We start from the raw sequence: 11,623 nt of genomic DNA on the forward strand, positions 1-11,623 counted from the left end.
TCTAATTTCCTTCTTTTACATGTAGCTGTCCAATTTTTGCAGCACCACTTATTGAAGAGGCTGTCTTTTTTCTATTGTATATTCTTGCCTCCTTTGTCAAAGATAAGGTGCCCATATGTGGGTGGGTTTACCTCTGGGTTCTCTGTTCTGTTCCATTGATCTACCTTTCTGTTTTTGTGCCAGTACCATACTGTCTTGATCACTGTGGCCTCGTAGTATAGTTTGAAGTCAGGAAGCCTGATTCCACCAACTCTGTCTTTCCTTCTCAAGATTGCTTTGGCTATTCGGGGTCTTTTGCATTTCCATACAAATCTTAAGATTTCTTGTTCTAGTTTTGTGAAAAATGCCGTTGGTAATTTGATAGGGATTGTATTGAATCTGTAAATTGCTTTGGGTAAGATAGTCATTTTCACAATATTGATTCTTCCAATCCAAGAACATGGTATGTCCCTCCATTTGTATCATCTTTGATTTCTTTCATCAGTGTCTTATAGCTTTCTGCATACAGGTCTTTTGCCTCCTTAGGCAGATTTATTCCTAGGTATTTTATTCTTTTTGTTGCAGTGGTAAATGGGAGAGTTTCCTTAATTTCTCTTTCTGCTCTTTCGTTGTTAGTGTATAGGAATGTGAGAGATTTCTGTGCATTAATTTTGTATCCTGCTACTTTACTAAATTCAGTGATTAGTGCTAGCAGTTTTCTGGTAAAATCTTTTGGGTTTTCTATATATAATATCATATCATCTGCAAAGAGTGACAATTTTACTTCTTCTTTCCCAATTTGGATTCCTTTTATTTCATTTTCTTCTCTGATTGCTGTGGCTAAAACTTTCAAAATTATGTTGAATAATAATGGTGAGAGTGGGCACCCTTGTCTTGTTCCTGTTCTTAGAGGGAATACTTTCAGCTTTTCACCATTTAGAATGATGTTGACTGTTGGATTGTCACATATAGCTTTTATTATGTTGAGGTAATTTCCTTCTATGCCCATTTTCTGGGTAGTTTTTTTTTTTTTATCATAAATGGGTGTTGAATTTTGTCAAAAGCTTTTTCTGCATCTATTGAGATGATATTATGGTTTTTATCCTTCAATTTGTTAATATGATGTACCACATTGATTGATTTTCATATATTGAAGAATCCTTGCATTCCAGGGATAAACATCACTTGATCATGGTGTATGGTCTTTTTAATGTGCTGTTGGATTCTGTTAGCTAGTATTTTGTTGAGGATTTTTGCATCTATATTCATCAGTGATATTGGCCTGTAATTTTCTTTTTTTGTGACATCTTTGCCTGGTTTTGGTATCAGGGTGATGGTGGCCTTGTAGAATGAGTTTGGGAGTGTTCCTCCTTCTGCTATATTTTGGAAGAGTTTGAGAAGGATAGGTGTTAGCTCTTCTCTAAATGTTTGATAGAATTCGCCTGTGAATCCATCTGGCCCTGGGCTTTTGTTTGTTGGGAGATTTTTAATCACAGTCTCAATTTCCATACTTGTGATTGGTCTGTTCATATTTTCTATTTCTTCCTGGTTCAGTCTTGGAGGATTGTACTTCTCTAAGAATTGATCCATTTCTTCCAGGATATCCAATGTATTGGCATATAGTTGTTTGTAGTAGTCTCTCATGATCTTTTGTATTTCTGTGGTGTCCGTTGTTACTTCTCCTTTTTCATTTCAAATTCTGTTGATTTGTGTCTTCTCCCTTTTTTTCCTGATGAGTCTGGCTAATGGTGTATCAATTTTGTTTATCTTCTCAAAGAACCAGCTTTTAGTTTCATTGATTTTTGCTATTGTTTCATTTCTTTTTCATTTATTTCTGCTCTGATCTTTATGATTTCTTTCCCTCTACTCACTTTGGGGTTTCTTTGTTCTTCTTTCTCTAATTGTTTTAGGTGTAAGGTTAGGTTGTTTATTCGATCTTTTTCTTGTTTCTTGAGGTAGGACTGTATTGCTATAAACTTCCCTCTTAGAACTGCTTTTGCTGCATCCCATATGTTTTGGGTTGTTGTCTTTTCATTGTCATTTGTTTCTAGGTATTTTTTGATTTCTTCTTTGATTTCTTCAGTGATTTCTTGGTTGTTTAATAGCATATTGTTTAGTTTCCATGTGTTTGTATTTTTTACAGTTTTTTTTTTCCTGTAATTGATATCTAGTCTCATGGCATTGTAGTCAGAGAAGATGCTTGATATGATTTCAATTTTCTTGAATTTATGGAGGCTTGATTTGTGACCCAAGATGTGATCTCTCCTGGAGAATGATCCATGTGCACTTGAGAAGAAAGTGTATTCTGTTGTTTTGGGATGGAATGTCCTATAGATATCAATTAAGTCGAGATGGTCTAATGTGTCATTTAAAGCTTGTGTGTCCTTATTTATTTTCTGTTTGGATGATCTGTCCATTGGTGTAAGTGGGGTGTTCAAGTCTCTTACTATTATTGTGTTCCTGTCTATTTCCCCTTTTATAGCTGTTAGCATTTGCCTTATGTATTGAGGTGCTCCTATGTTTGGGGCATAGATATTTACAATTGTTATATGTTCTTGGATGGATCCCTTGATCATTATGTAATTTCCTTCTTTGTCTCCTGTAATAGTCTTTACTTTAAAGTCTAATTTGTCTGATATGAGTATTGCTACTCCAGCTTTCTTTTGACTTCCGTTTGCATGGAATATCTTTTTCCATCCCCTTACTTTCAGTCTATATGTGTCCCTTGGTCTGAAGTGGGTTTCCTGTAGAAAGCATATAGAAGGGTTTTGTTTTTGTATCCATTCAACCAGTCTGTGTCTTTTGGTTGGAGCATTTAATCCATTTACATTTAAGGTGATGATTGACATGTATGTTCCTATTACCATTTTCTTAATTTTGGGGGGTTTGTTTTTGTAAGTCTTTTCTTTCTCTTGTGTTTCCTACTTAGAAAAGTTCCTTTAGCAGTTGTTGTAAGGCTGGCTTGGTGATGCTGAATTCTCTTAGCTTTTGCTTGTCTGTAAAGTTTTTGATTTTTCTGTTGACTCTGAATGAGATTCTTGCTTGTTAGAGTATTCTTGGCTGTAGGTTTTTCTCTTTCAGGACTTTCAGTATATCATGCCACTCCCTTCTGGCCTGCAGAGTGTCTGCAGAAAGGTCAGCTGTTATCCTTATGGGTTTACCCTTATATGTTATTTGTTGCTTTTCTCTTGCTGCTTTTAATATTTCTCCTTTGTGTTTAATTTTCGTTAGTTTGATTAATATGTGCCTCGGTGTATTTCTCCTGTATGGGACTCTCTGTGCTTCTTGAACTTGATTAATTATTTCCTTTTCCATGTTGGGGAAGTCTTCCACTATAACCTCTTCAGATATTTTCTCAGATCCTTTCTTTTTTCCTTCTTTTTCTGGGATGCCTATGATTCAAATGTTGGTGTGCTTAGTGTTGTCACCAAGGTCTCTGAGACTGTCTTCCATTCTTTTTGTTCTTTTTTCTGCTCTGTGGCAGTTATTTCCCCCATTCTATCTTTCAACTCACTTATTCATTCTTCTGCCTCAGTTTTTCTGCTGTTTATACCACCTAGAGTATTTTTAATTTCACTTATTTTGTTGTCCATTACTGTTTGTTTGCTCTTTAGTTCTTCTGAGTCCTTATTAACTGTTTGTTGTAGTTTCTGTATTTTGTTATCGAGATTTTGGATCATCTTTCCTACCATTACTCTGAATTCTTTCTCAGTCAATTTTCCTGTTTCCTCTTCACTTATTTGGTCTTGTGTATTTTTACCTTGTTCCTTCATCTGTGACATGTTTTTTTGTCATCTCACTTTCCCTTCACTTTGGATGGGCAGGATTGTGTTCCTGTCTCACTGGGTGTTTGGCCTGTGGTTTCAAGCACTGGAGTGTGTAGGCTGTTGAGTGTAGCTGGGTCTTTGGTGTTGAGGTGAGAACCTCTGGGAGACCTCACTCTGATGAATATTCCCTGGGAACTGGATTTCCCTGTTAGTTCAATGTTTTGGACTCAGAGCTCCCACCTCAGAAGCTCGGGCCTGACCCCAGGCTTGTGAATCAAGATCCCACAAGCCGTGTGGTGCAGGAAAATGAAAATAGTAATAATCAAAAGAAGTAGGAGAACAGCAGGACAATAGCAAGATAGAAAATACGGTAAGAATAGGAAACTAACAGATGTGTTAGAAAAAATTAAAAAAAAAAATAGATGGAGCAACACCTGAAAGGTAAACAACTGCAATAGCTGAAGTGAGGAGGTGGGAAGAAAAAAAAAGAAAAAGAAAAGAAAAAAAAGCCAGAAAAGGCCTTGCCTGTGGGTGCAGGGCTTAGATGGGGGGCGGGGTTGGGGTTGGGGGGATTAGGCAATGGGCAGGGCCTACACTTAGAAAAGGCCCTGGGAGTGGTGAGGAATGAGGCTTAGGCCCAATGAGGCAGAGGGGCCCAGGAATGCCTCTGGTCCTGGGGACAAAGGACCAGGTCAAGGTACCCAGCAGGCTCCCTGGACCTGAGTTGGTGGGAGAAATGTGAGGCACCTCCCCTAGTCCTCCAATCTCGGAGGGTCGCTCCCCCTTGGGTTCTCTTCTTCCTTACCCCTCCCTCCTATTCCCCTAGGACCCTCACAGCTGGAGGGGGCACTGGAAGGCAGGAGACCAGACTCTGACACCCAACAGGCTTCCTAGGGCCAACTGGGCTAAGGTAATGCCTGCGGCACTTCCCCAGATCTCCCAGTCTTGTAGGGTCCCTGCCTGCCTCTATTCCTCTCCCCCGCCCCCCACTCTCCTAGGTCCCAAGCAGCTGGAGGGGGCCCTGAAGTGTGATAGACCAGGTCCGTGAGCCTAGCAGTCTTCCCAGGGCTAATGGGCAGGGGATATACCTTCCCCGCCTCCCTTGATCCTCCAGTCCCAGAGGGCCCCCTCCTTTGCCTGCCTCTCCTCTTCTCCCCTGCTTTCCTTCTACACCCCTAGGACCAGTGAGACCTAGAGGGACCCCTGGAGGACTGAAGACCAGGCCTGGGGTCACAACAGGCCTCCCAGTGCCAAGTGGGTAGGGACATTTCCCGCAGTGTCTCCCCTGATCCTTTGGTCCTGCAAGGTCCCCCCCATCACTCTCTGCCTCTCTTCCTCTTCCCCTCTCCTCCCTCCCTTCCATGCTTGTATGACCCACTCAGCTGGAGAGAGCCCCAGAGACCAAGGGACCAGACTTGGGAGCCCAGCAGGCCCACCGGGCCCGAGTGGGCAGCGGAGAGGTCCTCCGCACCTCCCCTGGTCCTCTGATCCTGGAACATCCCACCACCAGTCTGCCTCTTTTCCTCTTTTCCTGACACACTCCTACATCCCTGGGACCAACGCGTCTGGGAGGGGACCCTGGAGAGTTGGAGATCAGGCCTGGGAGCCCAGCAGGCTTCCCAGGCCAGTATGCAGTGGAAATGCCTCCTGCTCCTCCCCCAATCCTCTGATCCCAGAGGGTCCCTCCCCCCTTCTTCCTCTCTTCTTCTCCCCCCACCGCTTCCCTCCTGTACTTCTAGGAGCAACAGCCTGGAGTGGCCTTGGAGGGTGGAGGACCCGCCCGGAAGAAATACCCGTCGTGCCTCCCCTATTCTTCTCACCTGGAGAAATCCCTTCCCACCCCCACTGTCTGCCTCTCTCCCTCCCCCGTCTCCCTCCCCACCATGCCCCTAGGACCTATGCGCTGGAGGTGGGGCCCAGAGAGTGAAGGACCAGGCCCGGGAGCCCAATTTGCCTCCCTGGCCAAGAGGGCAGGTGAAACGCTCTCTCGCCTCCCCGTGCCCCAGTCTCAAAGCCCCCAACCCCACCAGTCCGCCTCTCCACCTCCTCGCCCCTCCTGCTTCCCTGCGACACCCCCAGGACCCAGGCGGCCTGGAGCGGCCCTTGGACAGTGGAGGACCCTGCTGGGGAGCCCAGCAGGCCCCCAAGCCAGGGAGCTCAGCAGGCCTCCTGGCCTCCTGGGTGGGAGAAACACAGTTGTGGTTTCGTGATCTCCCCAGCCCCCAAGGGTCCCTCTAGGCAGCAACATCCCCCCTCACCCAACCACCCCCCAGGGGCGCCAGTCCCGTCCGGCTTCCCCTTTCCCACCCCCCTGACGTCCCCCTGGTCCTACCTGGTTGCTCCGGGGTTCCTCAGGTCTCCTTGGGCCTCAGGTCCCCCGCCGGTCTCTGGCAACCAATCTATTTGTGCTCATTTTTTTTTTTTCCCGAATGGAAAAGTCACTTGTCTCAGGGCCACTTTTGAAGGTCTATGTATTTGTTTCCTAGGGCTACAGTAACAAAGTACCTGGGTGGCTTAAAATAATAGGAATTAATTCTTCCAGTTCTGGTGGCTAGAAGTCTGAAATCAAGATGTCAGCAGGGCCATGCAGTCTCTGAAAGCTCTAGGGGAGAATCTCTTCCATGACTTTCTCTCAGCTTCTGGTGGTGGCTGTCCATCCTTGGTGTTCCTTGGCTTACAGCCGCATAACTCCAATCTCTGTCTCCACTATCACATGCATTCTCCCTTCCTGTGTCTAGGTCTCTGTGCTTCTCTTTGGAGCCAGCAAGGCCATGGCCCTTAACTGTCTGCTTGCCCAGACCCTCAGGCACAGCCTAATTGTCCCAAACCTAGCTCCTGCCAGTGTGCAGCACATGCTGGTGGAACTGAGCAAGACCCTGTACCCACCCCCACCCCCCTGCTGAGTACAAAGGTCCCTCCATGTCCCCTGCCTCTTGTTTATAAAAAAGTACTGAATCTATGGCTAGCACAACTTTAAGAACTTGGCCTTAAGAGAATGGGATTAACATTGTTGCTCATAATAATATATCTCTTTGTGGGCATCAAAATAATTGTAGCTTGGCCTGCCCGCATATGTAAACAGGCAACTATAATTGTCAGCAAAAAGATGCTATAGACCCATGTCGACATCTTCCACTCTAAGAATACGGTGCCCTACGTCAGCATGAAGTTACAGAAGACAGACCTTCGACCATAATCCAATAAAAATGGAATGATGTTTTTACAAGTGGGGATTTGTAAGCAGCTTTTGGCAGAAAAAACCTCTTTGCAGGAAAGAGCTCTCTACAGGAGGCCCCTTTTGTCTTGTCACTAACCATAAATCAGGCACCCCCATACTCTACTCATCTCTGGCCCTAGCACACCTTTCAAATCTTTTGATCACATAATACTTTGCTAATCTATTGGTTCTTTCCATAGATCAAAGAAGTAGAAATGAAGAATAAGTAATTAACAGCTGACCAGATCTCTTCCCTAGCTTCCCCTTCAGTAATCTCATCAATAAACAGTGTGAACACACTGTGTGAACAAGATAGTATTGAAAGAAAGATCACAAGAAGTCAACAAGCCTGCATAACAAGCCTGTATGCAGTGGGGGATGGCGATGACTCTGACCTCCTATCTCAGTGATTAACTGAGATTACTTACCTTTCCCCTTTAAAAACTTTCATGGCTGAGCAGAATCTTGGGAGGTGGTTTTCTGGGGACACAGAGTCCACCATCTCCTTAGCATTCTGATTAAAAGCAATTTTCCTTTCTACCAACATCCCTCTCTCTCGAGTACTGATTTTTGAGCAGCAAGCAGAACTTGCAGCACGAGGTGTGTGGAGGGTGGGGGTCTTTTCTCTTTATTGCCTTGTTGCACAGGAGAAATACTGGAACGATGTTGACTGGAAGTGGTGAGTAGACATCTTTGCCTTGTTCCCAGTCTTAGGAGGAAACTTCTCTTTATTTCACCATTAATGTATGATGTCAGATGTATGTTCTTCCATACATACCCTTTGTGTTGAATTTTTTCAAATGCTTTCTCTACATTATAAAGAGATATGGTTTTTCTTTTTTAGTGTGTTACTATGATGAAAAATACATAGATTTTGAATGCTAAGGCAATCTTGCATTTCTAGGATAAATCCTGCTTGGGCACGATCAATGCATTACCATCTTTTATAGATTAGAAGTTTCAATTTGCTATTTTTTAAAAGAATGTTTGCATCTATGTTCATGAGAGATATTGATCTCTGATTTTCTTTTCTTGTGATGTCTTTGTCTGGCTTTGGTATGTGGGTAATGTTGGCTCATAAAACAAGTTGGAAAATGTTTATTCCTAGAAGAGTTTGTGTAGAATTGTTACTATGTCTTCCGTAAATATTTGGGAGAATTCACTTGTGCCATCTGGCCTGTACTTTTTTCTTGTGGGAAGGTTGTTGGCTATAAATTGTTTAATAGGGCTATTCAGGTTTTCTCTTTCTTATTGAGTGAGCTTTGGTAGTTTGTACCTTTCAAGGACTTTTTCTATTTCAACTAAATTGTTGAATTTATTAGCATAGTTATTAATAAAATTCCATGCTGCTTTAGCTGCATCCCACAAATTTTTATATACTCATTCTGTTCAAAATATTTTCAGATTTTCATTGTTACTTCCTCTTTACCCCATGCACATTTAGGAGCTATTCATTTCCAAATGTTTGGTGACTCTTCAGATATCTTTCTGTTAGCAATTTCTAATTTAATTATTCTGCTGATAGAATATACCTTGTATGATTTCCACTTTTAAATTGTTTGAAACTTGTTTTATAGCCCATATTATGTGCACTTGAGAAGAATGTGTATTATGCTGTTGTTGGTTGGAGTATTCTATAAATGTTAGTCAAGTTAGTTGACAGTCTTATGTATCTCACTGATTTCTGTCCATTTCTATTAATTACCTGACAGTGCTGAAATATCTATAACTGATAGTTTGCCTACAGCTATTTCATGTTCTTATTTCATGAATTTTGAAGCTCTGTTATAAATGTATTGGAGCTAGAAGATAATTGCTTTCCTGTTGGATTCTCAAAAGCTAGAATACACATCTGTCCCTAGGGGCCATTCAGTTTCTACACAGAAGAAATTTCCCATCTCTTGCTGGAGGATAAGTCCCTGGTTGACAGTGCACAGGGGTCGGGGAGGAGTGCAAGTATGTATGGAATGAGGGGAAATGTCCTCTATAAAACTGGAGATTAATTTCACTGCTTTCCCTTCATGTCTCTCTCCTGTCCTCCATAGTATTAAGCATTTTTGAGCCTGGAGCCAAGGTGGTTCCTTCTTGTCCATAGTGCAAGTAGTATATATGGTCTCTGCTTCTGCTCTGATACAACAGCTGTTCTTCCATGTTTCAAATTTTTATTGAGACCTCCTCCTATTTTCTGGTGGTTTTTCTCTTGTTCTCTATATTGCTGTGGTTTTATAAATGTAAAAAATTTCTAGCATTTTAATGCTGTCCAGAGAGATGTTTAACAAGAGCACATTTTCTAGTCCTTTCCCCTTATCGTTTTGCTGATTTCTGTAGCCCCTGTCGATCAGTTGCCACACACTCCCTGTCTTAGCTTTTCCCAGCTCTACCTCTTGAACCTACTTGTTGGTATCACCTGCTCTCAGGTACCAACCCAATGCCAGTTTTACTGTCACAACCACTTTGGGTGCGTTGCTTTGGACTCCCTGTCATTACCTAGGGTTCAGCCTTGCACTCTATGCTCGGTCATGACCCTTTCTCGCCAATGAAAGTACAATGAGAAAGGTCATGGAGCTGCAAAAGTGAACTTACATATTTCTTTTTATCTCCTAACTGTGACTGTCAGGGTAGGGGATGAGAAAGGAAGAATTTAAAAGATTATAATTTATAAGTGTAACTATAAGTAGTGATCACATTTTCACTAGTATTTTGACCTTAAGATCTTAAACAATCCATGAAGAAAGTAAATAGCACCTACTGAATAGGTAAGAATTTTGAGAATTGTAAAATCTTTTCTCAAGTACTCGACAAATAATCTGTAACCTAGATCCTTTGCTAAATTAGTGTTAGAATTATCAATTGAATACAATTATTGAGAATTTCCAAAGGTCTTTGTTCAAGTCAAGTACTAGTAAAGGATCAATCCTAGGGCAACCCTTGAATTCTGAAAAGGAACCATTTTGCAACACATTTTTTTTTTGCCCCCACATCTCTGAAATTGTGTCTTAAAAATTAATGAAGTGTTTTCTTTTTCTCAATCTATGGCATTTTTAAGGTCTGATGAAATGTGACATATCCCCTGTTGTTCTTCCTGCATTTTTATGCACAAGTCCCCTTTTCTAACTTATTTTTTTTTCCCCAAACTTCCTTACCATAATCGGTGAAATGCTTCCCAAGGACTCTGATCACATTTCAATTGTATTAAGGAAGGTAATGCTTAAAAGAACAGTAAAAGCTAAACGTAATTAAAAACATTGGTAACAAGGTATATATAAAAGGTGACTTGGAAAGCAGGCTAATTTATACCCATTTGAGACTTGGACTTCAGATGTATCCTCTGGCCTCACCACACATGGATTCTTTTTTATTATTTATTTTTTATTTATTTTTCGCACATGCATTCTTGTGATCTTATTTGGCTCCAAGTCCCAGATAGATAATATACATTAATTAGAAGACATGTGACAAACAAGAGTCAAATCCAGAACAGATGCTCAGATACAGTCTTACAAGGGCAGGAGGAACTTGGAGGCATGCATCATCCTAGAGCTCACTGAAGTGGCATCACATCACTTGTGATGCCATCTTATGGTATCCAACCAAGTGAGGGTATTATGCAGTGCCAAAGGGCAGATGCTTGGGCACCACCCTAATCATTCCATGTGGGCTGCTCAAATATTCTAGAACTATCTCTTGAAGGAAGGCAAATCTCAACCTGTCGCCCTCCTTCATTCCTTATTAGATAATAGCTATGTTTCCCCCAAGTTAATCTGTCAATTCCCTGTTATCTATGTCCAGTTAACTGTTTCATGTTATCTTTGATCAGGAAATACCAGTTACAACTCCACCTTCTTAAGGTAATAAGTACTGCACCCATATCTCCCCCACCATTTTTCACGTTCGGATACTAGTCATCGGTGGATAACCGAAATACAGGTGACTGGGCACTGCTTTGGAAATCATTAGTCATTGTTTAGAAAATCAGGGCTGCAATTAGGAGTTCACTGTATAGTAACTTCTGCTTTAGTCACATATTTGCAATCACTTTTCTTTCAGCTATTGCACAAGCTTCTTGTTTCAACTTCTACGGGATAAATGATTAACCCTTTGAGGTGTTCTAGCTCCACACTCCAAGTGAATTATATGTGATACAGTGCATATTTTAAGCCTGGTCATCCCAAACATACTCTCCAAGCCTTCTACACGTTTCAAAGAGTAAATTTAATCAGAGAAGTGAAAAATGCAGAAAGAAGCAAAAGAGTCAAGCAAGACAAAGTAATAACAGTTTAGCCATTAAATGAAGTCAAGGACCTGTAGTTCCTCCTGAAGGGCTACAGATAATATTCTAAGTCACATCCTTTGAGCTGTTTTACATATACTGAAACCGCCACCAGGTGGAAGAAGTTAACTGTATGCTGCCCGCAAGCAAGCAGACCCCAGAGAGGGTGGAAACAGAAGGTTGATGTTGACTCCAGATGACCTCAGCACAAACCAATCAGAAGAATGTCCACGAGCTGATCATGCACCCCACAGTCCCCACTTTCTCATCCTGTCTTTTAAAATCTTTCCCTGAAAACCATCAGGGAGTTCAAGCTTTAAGCACTAGCTGTTTGGACTCGTTTGGTGCCCTGCAATAATGGTGCACTTCTTTCACAACTTAGTGAAACTG

Source organism: Hippopotamus amphibius, chromosome 5 (assembly GCF_030028045.1).
Source record: "Hippopotamus amphibius kiboko isolate mHipAmp2 chromosome 5, mHipAmp2.hap2, whole genome shotgun sequence".
NCBI lineage: Eukaryota > Metazoa > Chordata > Mammalia > Artiodactyla > Hippopotamidae > Hippopotamus > Hippopotamus amphibius.